Below are 11,224 nucleotides of genomic sequence, written 5' to 3' on the forward strand. Positions count from 1 at the left end.
AAATTTCAAACATCTGTTAATATTATTTCTTCTGCTTCTATTTCTCTCCCTCCATTTTTCCTCTTTAAAATGTTCTATCCTTGGTGTTGGGGATGTAGCTCAATGACAGACTGTTTCCCTGGCATGAGTGAGGCCCTGGGTTTCATCTCCAGCACCACAGACAAAAAGGAAAAACATTTATTATGGTTTGGATGTGAGATGTTGCCCAAAAGCTCACATGTGAGACGATGCAAGAAGGTTCAGAGGAGAAATGATTGGATTGTGAGAGTCTTAAAACAATCAGTGAATTGATCCATGCTGGGATTAACTGGGTGGTGACTAGAAGTAGGTAGGTGTGGTTGGAGGAAGTGGTTAATTGGAGGCATGGCTATGGGGTATTTATTTTATATGGGGAGCTGGAGTCTCTCTCTCTCTCCTTCCATGATGTGAGGTGCTTCCCTCTGCCACACTCTTCCACCATGATGTTCTCCCTCACCTGGATCCTAAAGGAATGGACCCAGCCTTTTCTGAACTAAGACCTCTGAAATTGTGAGCCCTCACATAAACTTTTCCTCCCCTACAGTTGTGCTGGTTAGATCCTTTAGTCACAGCAGCAAAAAAGCTAACTAAAACAAATTTTATCCATTTTAAAAGCCCAATAAATTCTCCTTATTTCCTTTGTTACCACTGTCCCTTGTAAAAACAACCATTCCTTGAAATTTGAACTCTTCTATAATATTTTGTGTTTTTAATACAGATATTTCATTTTATTATGTGCATATTTAAATTGTATGCATAAATTCTCTTCCAAAATCTAGGGTCTAAACAAAATCTATTTCTCATCTTGATATTCCTTAGACTAGTAATGAGTTATGTGTACATATTCATAAAGATTTTTAGTGGCATGATATCTTCCAATTGATAAAGAAATAATTTAATGAAATACAAAAAATATAAATGACTTTTTAAAAACACCTAATTTTAATGTATCTTAATTAGATAAATAATTCACATGATAGTAAAAACTTTTTTCTTACAAACTTTTTTATATGCTGCAATAGTTTCAAAAGAGAAGAGACATATACTATACATTGACTTTTGTATTTCATTTTATGCATTTAATTTTCATTTAATGTATGATCATGTAAGGTTTCTTCATTTTTATTTCTTTATGTGATGCTTAAAAATAAAATTGGAATCATGGCATGCAATTTTAAATCTTTCCTTTAGTTATTTTAATATTATACTATGAGTATATAATATACTAATATATATTTTAAAATATTTACAAGCACTATTTTAATATATAGTTACACCATAAGTTACTCAGCAGTTCTGTTTATGGTCATTGAAATGTTTGTAATCATTACTTTTATAATTTCATGAAGATAATCTTTGCTTCTATATCCTTGATCGCATCTAAAATTATTTTCCTACTTAGATTCCTAGAAAAGGAATGAGTAGATCAAAGACCATGAATATATTTGTGGCTCTTAACACAGATCACCAAACTGTTCTTCATAACTGGAGTTTCTTTGTTAAAGTTCCATCAGCTGTTTTTGAAAAATGCCTATCACACTACATTCCTGAAACATTTGGGTACTATGTTTTTTATTGGCAATAATATATAAAACCATTATACTAATCTAATAAATCATTTGATCACTGAAGATGAAAAATGCATACTAGTAATTTGTAATACTGTGAATTTTCTGCTTAAGCTGTTCAGTTATTTTGTTATTGTAGTATTAGCATTTTCTTTTAGATGTTGATGGATCTTTATATATTTATTTATATGTGGTACACATGCCAGGCAAATACTTTACCACTGAGCCACAAGTTCAGCCCTCATTTTCTTATAGAATAGGATGTTAACTAGACTTTTCTACTATCTTAAATCTAGACTAAAACTTTAAAGCTGAAGTCTAGATGTGAAAGGTATCAATATGTTAAAGAGACACAAAAAGTACCACCAAAAAAAAAAAAAAAAAGTGACCAGACAGTTCCCCAGTTCCCAGGGTTTAGAAAGAAGCAACAAAAGCAGTTCTGTTCCTTACAGTCCCATCCCACTTATCTGCCTCCTCCAGGTGAAAAACAATACTGTCAAATGGAAAGAGTCAAATTCAGAATTATCAGTTTTGGCTACTCTAGTACTATTCAATTTTTGTAGCATTTTACTTACCCCTTCACCCACTTGCGGGTCACTCTCATTAGCCAGAGACAGTTTTTTGTGGAAGGGAGAAATGAGGCTGTAAATTTAAATTTTCAGGACTCATTTAATATCAAAATGACCAAAAGATTTGAGAATTTTCCCAGGAAAGTGTTCAAGGATAAAAAAGAAATTTCAACATAGCACATTTTCAAGTAATTATTTTTTTAAAAATAAAACTATTTTGTCTTCATACTCCAAGAGAAACAGTAAATAATCAGTTAAACTTATTAGTATGAAGTGTTTTTACTTCTGACAAAGTGTTAACATATGTTGAAATTGTTTCTCAATTTGTCTTTCGCCTTTTATTTCAATTTGTTATTTAGTGTACTCTGTTATATTAAAACAATTGATCAATCTGTACTCTTAATGAACCTTTTAGCATGCACAATTTTGTAACATCATGCTTTGAACATTTGGAAAATATTGCCTCACTGAGTTATACAGACCTCCCACATTTCATTTTATAATATCAAAAATAAAATCACATTCACTACTATTACAACAACATCAGTTTAACAGTCTTTATTGGGAAACTTTCAAGCTTACAGGGTTGAATGATTTTTCAAAATAGTAACTTTTAGTTGAAAGCTTAAATCTTTCACTGGGAACAAAATATTGTCAGTTGCATCCTTTAAAATTATAGGTTAATTTGAACCATTTGTTGGAAACATATGTCAAATATCCAAGTCCGAATAATCCTAATTTGTCAAATGTTTTTTCAAGTAAAAATGGTGCTCTTGGATAAAAAGCAGTTAGCTTGTTTCACAATTTCAATACACAAGTGCTTTTCCACAAGGTAAGCACTGTATTTTGGTACACAGCAAAAGTGTCATATAATGACTTCTTACCACATCGAATATTAAGAAACCATGTACTGAAGAATGGAGATTTAATCCATTTAATCATCATTTCAACCTCATCAGTATGATCTTTTCCCCTCTTTTAAAAAATCTAAATTAAATTTATTCTTTTGGATGGGGATATAACTCAGTATTAGAATGGTTGCTTCACATGAATGAAGCCCAGATTCAATTCCCAATAATAAGAAGGAGAAGGAAAGAAAAAAGAAAGAAAGAAATGAAGGCAAAGTAAAACTATTTCATCTTTATACCCCAATAGAAACAATAAATAATCTGTTAAACTTATTAGTAATATCAAGTGTTTTTACTTCTGACAAAGTGTTAACATGTGTTGAAATTGTTAAGGGAGGAAGGAAGGGAAGAGGACTGGAGATGTAGCTCAGTGGTGGAGCACTTGCCTAGCATGAGTGAGGTTCTGGGTTCAATCCCTGGTGCTGAAGATTTGAAAAAGAAGTTAAAGGGGAAAGAAAGAAAAAAAAATCATTAACTAATACATATCATACCTATTAATATTATGCTATGTGATGTTTCAACAAATGTATACATTTTTAATGCTTAAGCCAAATTAAACATTATCTGTTCTCCTCATTCATCATATCTATGTGGTTAAAGATTCAAAGTCCTTCCTTCTAGCTTTTTGAAATATAGCATACATAATTGTAATCTATTATCATCCTACTATGCAAATAACACACCAGAACTTCTTGCTTTTATTTAACTGTAGCTTATTACCCATTGGTCAACCTTTCCCCTTCCTGTCCTCTCTCCTACTCTCAACTTCCACCTCGTCAGTATTTTCTTGATGAAAAGCTACACTGTATATGTGTGTGTGTGTGTGTGTGTGTGTGTACGCGCACTCGTGCTTGCACACGCATGCATGTGCACCAAGTAATGAAGACTCTTATAAGTACAGTTTGGTGCTCCTGGCTTGGTTCATGGTATGGAGATAAAGGACTTACCCATCACTACTTTTGCACTATCAGTGTAAGTGTGAACATAAAAAAAGGGCAAATACTATCTTAGTACTATTTAGAAATTGTTTTGACCTCATAGATCATTTGAAAGGGTCTTAAGCAGTCCTTGGAGAAATATTGCTTTATGGGATATGAGGATAGTGAACAAAATAGTAAGTTCACTGATGGCAGTTCTGATCGAAACATTTCAGAGGAGAATGTAAATCTTAAACCAAATTTATTCAAGTTAAGATTATCTCCAAAGAAATCAACCTGCCAACAGATTGCCAGCTGGTGTCTCAAGGGAATTCTGCTATTTCAGAGACTCAGTATTAGTCTTTGCTATTGGCCAGCTATGGATTCAGCAGAGGAAGTAACCAGATCAGACTTGATGAGAGTAAATTCATGTTATTGAGCTTGTGCATCATTCCCACCCCTACTGTCATAGCCACTTATAGAAGCTGACTGTTATCCATAAAAATGGGTCATCTTTTCTAGCAGGTAACTGCAACTCTCTCCACTTAGTGACTTTGGTAGGAATACCAGTACACATGGAAGTATCTGCCAACTCAATGTAATTATTCCGCTTTCTCTATTATTAGTATCTTAAGGGAAATACTTTGAGATTACACAAATGTTCTGTTTTTCCTCAAACTTTTGCCCACTAACTCTAAAATCCTTTTGTACGGTATTTGTCAGTGACAATTATCACTATGATGATAATTGCCTAATATACATTTTAAATTTTCCTTATTTTTTTACATATTTTAATTGAAATCTTTCCATAAAAAAGAAATATCCTTTCTTCCTCAATTATTCACTTGTTTTCAGTTGTGTTCCTTCTGTTTGTCTTCCTTGCCAAGTCAGTAGAAATTTAGTAAAGCAATGGAATAAGAGCAAATAGCACTCAAAAAGACAAATAATAAAGAATTTTCAAAAATTTAGACTTTTCTTTCAAGTCAGATGGACTGGTAAACAACAAAGAAAGTTAGATTAAAAATCAGACACAAAAACAATGGTGGTCAAAGCAACATGAATCCATAAGAAACAAACAAAAAGACAAAAGTGTGTGATATCTTAAGAGCAAAAGTCAATGCAGTTTGATGACTAATGTTCATTTCATTACTCACTTACAGGATAAAGTTTCTAAATAAAGAAAGAAACAGGCTGATTTATTTAAAAATGGATAGCAGCTTATATTTATTTTTACTTATTTTTAATTTTTATTTTAAAAAAGATAGTGGGTTTTGAATGGTTTATTTTGAGTTGAGGTTTTTACTTCCAACTAAGATGTCTAATATGTTTCAGAAAACAACATAGCAAATAATTTGTTGAGTTGTAGTTCTATGAATATTGATGCAATCAAATGTTTCAACCTTAAGAAAAATTATCTCCTTACCTACACCAACAAAATATTTTGCAAAATAGGCTGTTTTGCAACAGATTGGTGTACAGTGAATCAGAAATTTTTGTTTACATGTGAAGAATATAAACATTGATTCTGGAAATGAGCCACAATTTCTTGGGTGGCCTAAGAATGAGTCATCAAACTTGCCTACTCTGAAATGTTAACAGTTTTTACCTACCTCATTAAGAGATGTCAGACATTAATTAATGTACATAATGGGCTTGAGATCTGTGATTAAAAGCTGTTATCCTTAATGGAAAACAGAGCTATTCAACCAATAAAGAGCAGTAAATAAATCAGGGAAGATGGGTAGTCCATGAGAAGAAATATTGAAGAGAGAAAAGTTAGTTAGAAAAGGAGAGTAGAGACGGGAATAAGATTCTCATCCAATGTGTAAGTATCCATGCATTTTTTTCTTTATATGATTATTTCCAGCTACTCAATGGGCTGAGACAGGAAGATTGGAAGTTCAAGGCAACTCAGTGAGACCTTATCTTAAAATAAAATAAAAAGTGCTGGGCATGTAGCTCAGTGGTAGAATACTTGCCTAGCATGTGTGAGGCCCTGGGTTCAATAAATACTAAGAATAAAAGTTGCCAAAATAGCATATACAAAGCAACTCTAATTTGGAAATTAAGAAGAAACTTTTTAAGTCTAAAGAAGCTGAACTCATTTTACAAGAGTCATCAAGTCCTATTTCAATTTAAAGAAACAGAAAAATTCAGAAATGATGTAAGTTGCATATTCGTTCATCCATGCCAATTTTAGTATTTTTTTTATGCCAGGTGTCAGCAAACATTCTTAAGGAAAATTTATGATGGGGCTGGGGTTGTGACTCAGCGGTAGAGCGCTCGCCTAGCACGTGCGAGGCCTTGGGTTCGATCCTCAGCACCACATGAAAATAAATAAAGCCATTGTGTCCAACTACAACTAAAAAATAAATATTAAAAAAATTTATGAGTGAATGAACATGTATGTATATGATTTAAGTCAAGATAAAATCCTTAAGATATCTTCACCATTTTAAAAGATTATTTCTAAATCTTAAATGACTATTTGATGTGAACTAGAATGACTAAAGCTTTAAATAAAATTGTATAACTCTTCTTATGAAAGTTTTATGAGACAAATTATTCCTCAAAAATAAAATAAAATTTTTCTCTATTTGGAGATCCCAAAACGACATAAAACATATAATGCATTTGAAAACAATAATTAATTACAACACTTAGTCTACACTCTTAATATCACATGCTTTTAAGTTGCTGTTTTTGCTCTTAAACAATGACATACACTTTTTATTTTTTTTATTTTTTTTTTAATTTTTAAGACAATATATTACTTAATATATTATTATAGCATACTTACAATAATTATACCATCGTTTCCAATATTACAAAAAGGCAGGAAAATACAAGGGAAGCAGACGACCCAATATATATAAATAACTATAAAATCTTATTAGAATAAATAAAGTCGTCATAAATAAGGGGCCCATTGGCTTGGGAGGAGGGATTTGGCAATAACTTTGGCTACTTGCTGTGGAGGGAAATTTGAGCACCAGGATTCTCCCTCGGGGAGGTTCCAATCACCAAACACTGGAACCTCGGGTCTAGGGAAAAATGGGAGGGGACATAGGGGCCTACTATTCACAGCAAACAATTCCAGGAGACAGTTGGGCAGGGGAGAGGACTCACTGGTTCCCTCAAATATGCTACATGTTTTAAAGAACCCCAGAAAACACTGTTCCCCAACACCATGAACACTGAGTTTGCACACTGGGGACCTGCCCCAGGGTGGCATGGGGGAGGGGTTAATGCATTATGGAATGTGGAGGGAGGGCCACTTGATTAAATCAGGAATCCCCCAGGTTCCCACAGCACAAGTGCCTCCCCTTGAGATCCAGCTGATGCCTACTAGGCAGGCACTTGTCATTCAGAAACAGAGATTCGATTGAAGATGGGGAGTCGCCGTGGGGCTGCAGGTGGCTGAGGTGGCACAAAAACCCCAGCCTCAAAGACAGGTGAGTCGGATCCCCCCAGGCTGCTGCCGCTGCTAGCATATTCATCAGGGTCAGATCCCAGGCTGTGTGCAGAAGGGCTCCGGGCCAGGCCACCCAAGGGCCCCCAGATGCTGCCAGGAGTGGCCCTTTTGCAACAGGGGCAACAGGCTGGGGTGGGGTCCCTTCGAGTCACAGGGGTCCCAGGGGCAGCAGAGAAGGCAGAAGGTGAAAGTGGGAGGTCCCCAGGTGGTGGTGGGGAGCTGGAGGGTGAGAAGGAACATGAGGACAGGGAAGGGCCTGCCAGGCCTGGTGGTGGTGGGGAGGTTCGGCGGCCAGAGGGCAAGCCAGAGAAGCTGATGCTCTGGCGCAGCACATGGGGGTGGCCAGGGGCCGCCAGGTCCTCGTTGAGATTGTGAATGAAGTGGCACCGTGAGCCGTAGGGGCAGCGGCCCTGGAGGTAGAATTTGTGGCAGAGTTCCGTCTTGTACTTGGGGTGGCGATTGGCCTGGCGCAACTCACCCAGGCCATGGGCAAACTGGCACTTAGCCCCATAGCGACAGCGCCCACTCTCTGAGAAGGTCCGACACAGTTCAGTCTTGTAGCGGGAGGAGGTGGTAGGGGTGGCAGTAGGCAAAGTGGGTGAGGGCGACTGCTCAGGCCCCGGGCGGGGAACAAGGGGTGCAAAGCCAGGAGGTGGGGGCACCCAGCCACAGCTGCGGCCCTCCACAAGGCTGGTAGTGCGGCCAGGCAAGCGGGAGGTGACCCCAGAAGGGCTGCTGGAGTCAGATGAGTTCAGGCTCCAGAGTCCAGAGGACTCAGTTCCTCCGTGGTCGGATGACAGGTCAGGGCCCAGCGACAAGAGGCTCTCGTAGATGGCAGTGAGATCCATGGCTGCGCGGGTGGCCATGAAGGGCGGGCCAAAAGTCCGAGCGCTGAAGTCAGGCTCGACATACACTTTTTAAATAATTACATATTCCTCTTCAAATGAATATGGAAGTGATTACTTTATCATAATTGTATAAAAATCTTTATTTCTTTATTGAGAAAATATTTATTGAACACTAATTAAACCTAGCACTATTTCAGATACTGGAGATAGAGCAGAAAACAAAATAACAGTTATGGAGCTTAAGTTATAGCAGAGAAAGGCAGACAATAATAAAATTATTAATGATAAGTAATTGTTATCTATACCAATGAATAACCTTTTCAACTAGTGACAAAGCTATGAAGAAAATAAAGTAGGAAAGGGAGATGGGGAGGACACAGAAAAATGCATAACATAGAGTTCAATTTGTTTTTAATATTTATTTTTTAGTTATAGGTGGACACAATGTCTCTATTTTACTTTATGCGGTGCTGAGGATTGAACCCAGTGCCTCACACATGCTAGGTGAGCGCTCTACCTCTGAGCTACAACCCTAGCTCTAGAGCTCAATTTTTAATAGGATGGTCAATAAAACCTACTAAAAAGATATTGCTGGGGCTGGAAGGCAAATATAAAAATCTTAGTTTTTATTCCAAGTAAAAGGGAAGCCTTTGAGAGTTTGGAAAAGAAGAGATACATGCCCTGACTTACCCTTTGAAATGATCCCTGATTACTGCATTCAACATAAGCTAGAGACTGAAAAACAGAGAGTTCAGGGGATAAGTTAAGAGGCTGTGGTAGTAACCAAGCTAAGAGGCTAATACGTTTTGAGAATAGAGCCTGACGGTAGCTAATGCCTGTCTGTAATCCAGCTACTCTGGAGGATGAGGCAAGGATTCCCAAGTTCAAGACCAGTCTCAAAATAAAAAGAGTCCTGGGTTCCATCTTTAATACTAAAAAATGAAAAATAAAGAAGAAAGAAGAAAAAACAAGATGCTTAAAAATAGTTTTTAGATTTGCGATATATTTTGAGACAGATTCTAAGAGAGGTATATGTTTTGAGATTTACATATTGACAATATCTTCAGTTTTTTCCCCTTATATCTAATGAATAGTTTGGCTGGGCACAGAATTCTAGACAAACATTTTTCCTCAAAATTTTGAGAGCAATGCTGTATTGTCTTTCCCTACTTTATTTTTCCTTTAGCCTTTGTCACTAGTTGAAAAACTTACTTATTCATTGAAAAATAATTATTATTTATTATTAATAATTGTGTTATTATTTGTCTTTCTGTGCTATAACTTAAGCTCCTCAAGTGTTGTTGTTTTTTGCTATATCTCCAATATCTAATGAATTGATAGATTTAATGTGGGTATAAAAAAAAGCAAAATCAATTACTCCAAATTATAAATTACTTAGACTATATGCTAATCAAAGATGCTCTAGCTGTTCTTCCTTCTTTCTTTATCCCTGTCTGCCTTCTTCCTTTCTTTTCCTCTCTTCACCCAAAGTCGAGATTGCTTTGCATTCTAATAGCTCTCCCTATTACAGAAAATTATGGCACTGGAATGAGACAAGCCACACTTGGAGATGCAGAAGAACAAGATTTATTCAGCATCAGTTCAGGCTCAGCAGACTCTATTCCAAAGGCTGAGCCCTGCCATTTGTTCTCAATATCTTTTATACAGTACAGACTTCCAAATTTTAAGACTTTCTCATGCAAGTAGCCTTGATGTCTTTCCCTTTTTTCAGGCAGCTCTGGTTCCTGCCATAGCTGCTGAGCAAGCATGATTATCAAAGCAGAAACTAGCAGGTTGCAACTATTAACAGAGATAAAGAGAAACATCTTAGGAAGAAGTTGCCACTTCATCCCAGCCTCTCAAGATTCTACCCCCATTTTTCCTCTCATACGTGTTTACCCCAATAAAGTCCTTGCTTCACAAATAGCATTCAAAATGAAAGGAAAGTGACCACAACACTCAGAACAACCAAGAGATCTTTATTACAGCAGTGCAACAGAGGAGAAAAGAGAGAAAGAGAAGAGAGAGAGAACAAGAGAGAGACAGAGAAAGCAAGAGAGATAGCAAGAGAGAGAGAGGGGCTCAGCAGGAGGGAGTTTTTATAGCCCAAATCTAATGAGGTCTCTGGGTCTGCAAGCTGCCTTGTTGGCACAAGGGGGGTTACATGTTTGGCCTTGAGCAGGGGGTTGAGTGTTCAGCCTTGAGTGGGGGCTTGGGCGTTTGGGCTTGAAGCAAATAGTTGATAAAGAACCAGACAGAGGGTTTGAGAGGCCACGTCATCCTGCAGCTAACTTTGTTTGGCATGCCCTGCAGACAGCTTACTCAGCCTGTCCTGCACCTAACATTCCTCCCTTTTTGTTTTTCTAAGTGACATGGGGGACAGCGTAAAGTCCTCTGGCTACTTCCTGCTTAATGGTGGGCGGTGTAGGACCTAGGAGGGAAAGTGGAGGAATGTTTGGGGGACAGGTCTGAGAACACCAGGGCAGCCAAAAATAACACTCAGTGGCTATAGATAACTACTTTGGTAGGGGTAAAGTCCATAAAAGTTCCTTGAAGCCCCAAGTCCTCAATGGCATCAAACTAGTCCTGGGTGGAGGAGATTCTTGGTATCAGCCATTGGTCCTATTGTAGGGACTTTAGGAAGTATCAGAGGTGGCTTGGTTGAATCCAGTAATGTTAAGGGTGACAGCCCAATTGCAGCCAGTGGGAGGGCAATCACCTTGACCCATAAACTGAGAGTGGGTGGTGTCATCCTGGTGCCACGTTGCTTAGATGTTAAAGCGTCATCTGTGGTTGGGATAAAAACTTGAGAGAGAATAATGATTAGTAAATAAAGAAGAGGGTTGGTGAGAAATTTTGAGTTTGGTGGGCATGGTGGAAGTCCAGGACTGGACATTTGGAACAGGTGCCTTTTTAAGGCA

General features: G+C 37.3%; 1 pseudogene; it reads right to left on the bottom strand.

Annotated features, from left to right (window-relative positions):
• Positions 1 to 6,750: 6,750 nt before the first annotated feature.
• Positions 6,751 to 8,337, bottom strand: LOC143399300 (mRNA decay activator protein ZFP36 pseudogene; annotated as a pseudogene).
• Positions 8,338 to 11,224: the final 2,887 nt, after the last annotated feature.

Source organism: Callospermophilus lateralis, chromosome 5, assembly GCF_048772815.1.
Source record: "Callospermophilus lateralis isolate mCalLat2 chromosome 5, mCalLat2.hap1, whole genome shotgun sequence".
NCBI lineage: Eukaryota > Metazoa > Chordata > Mammalia > Rodentia > Sciuridae > Callospermophilus > Callospermophilus lateralis.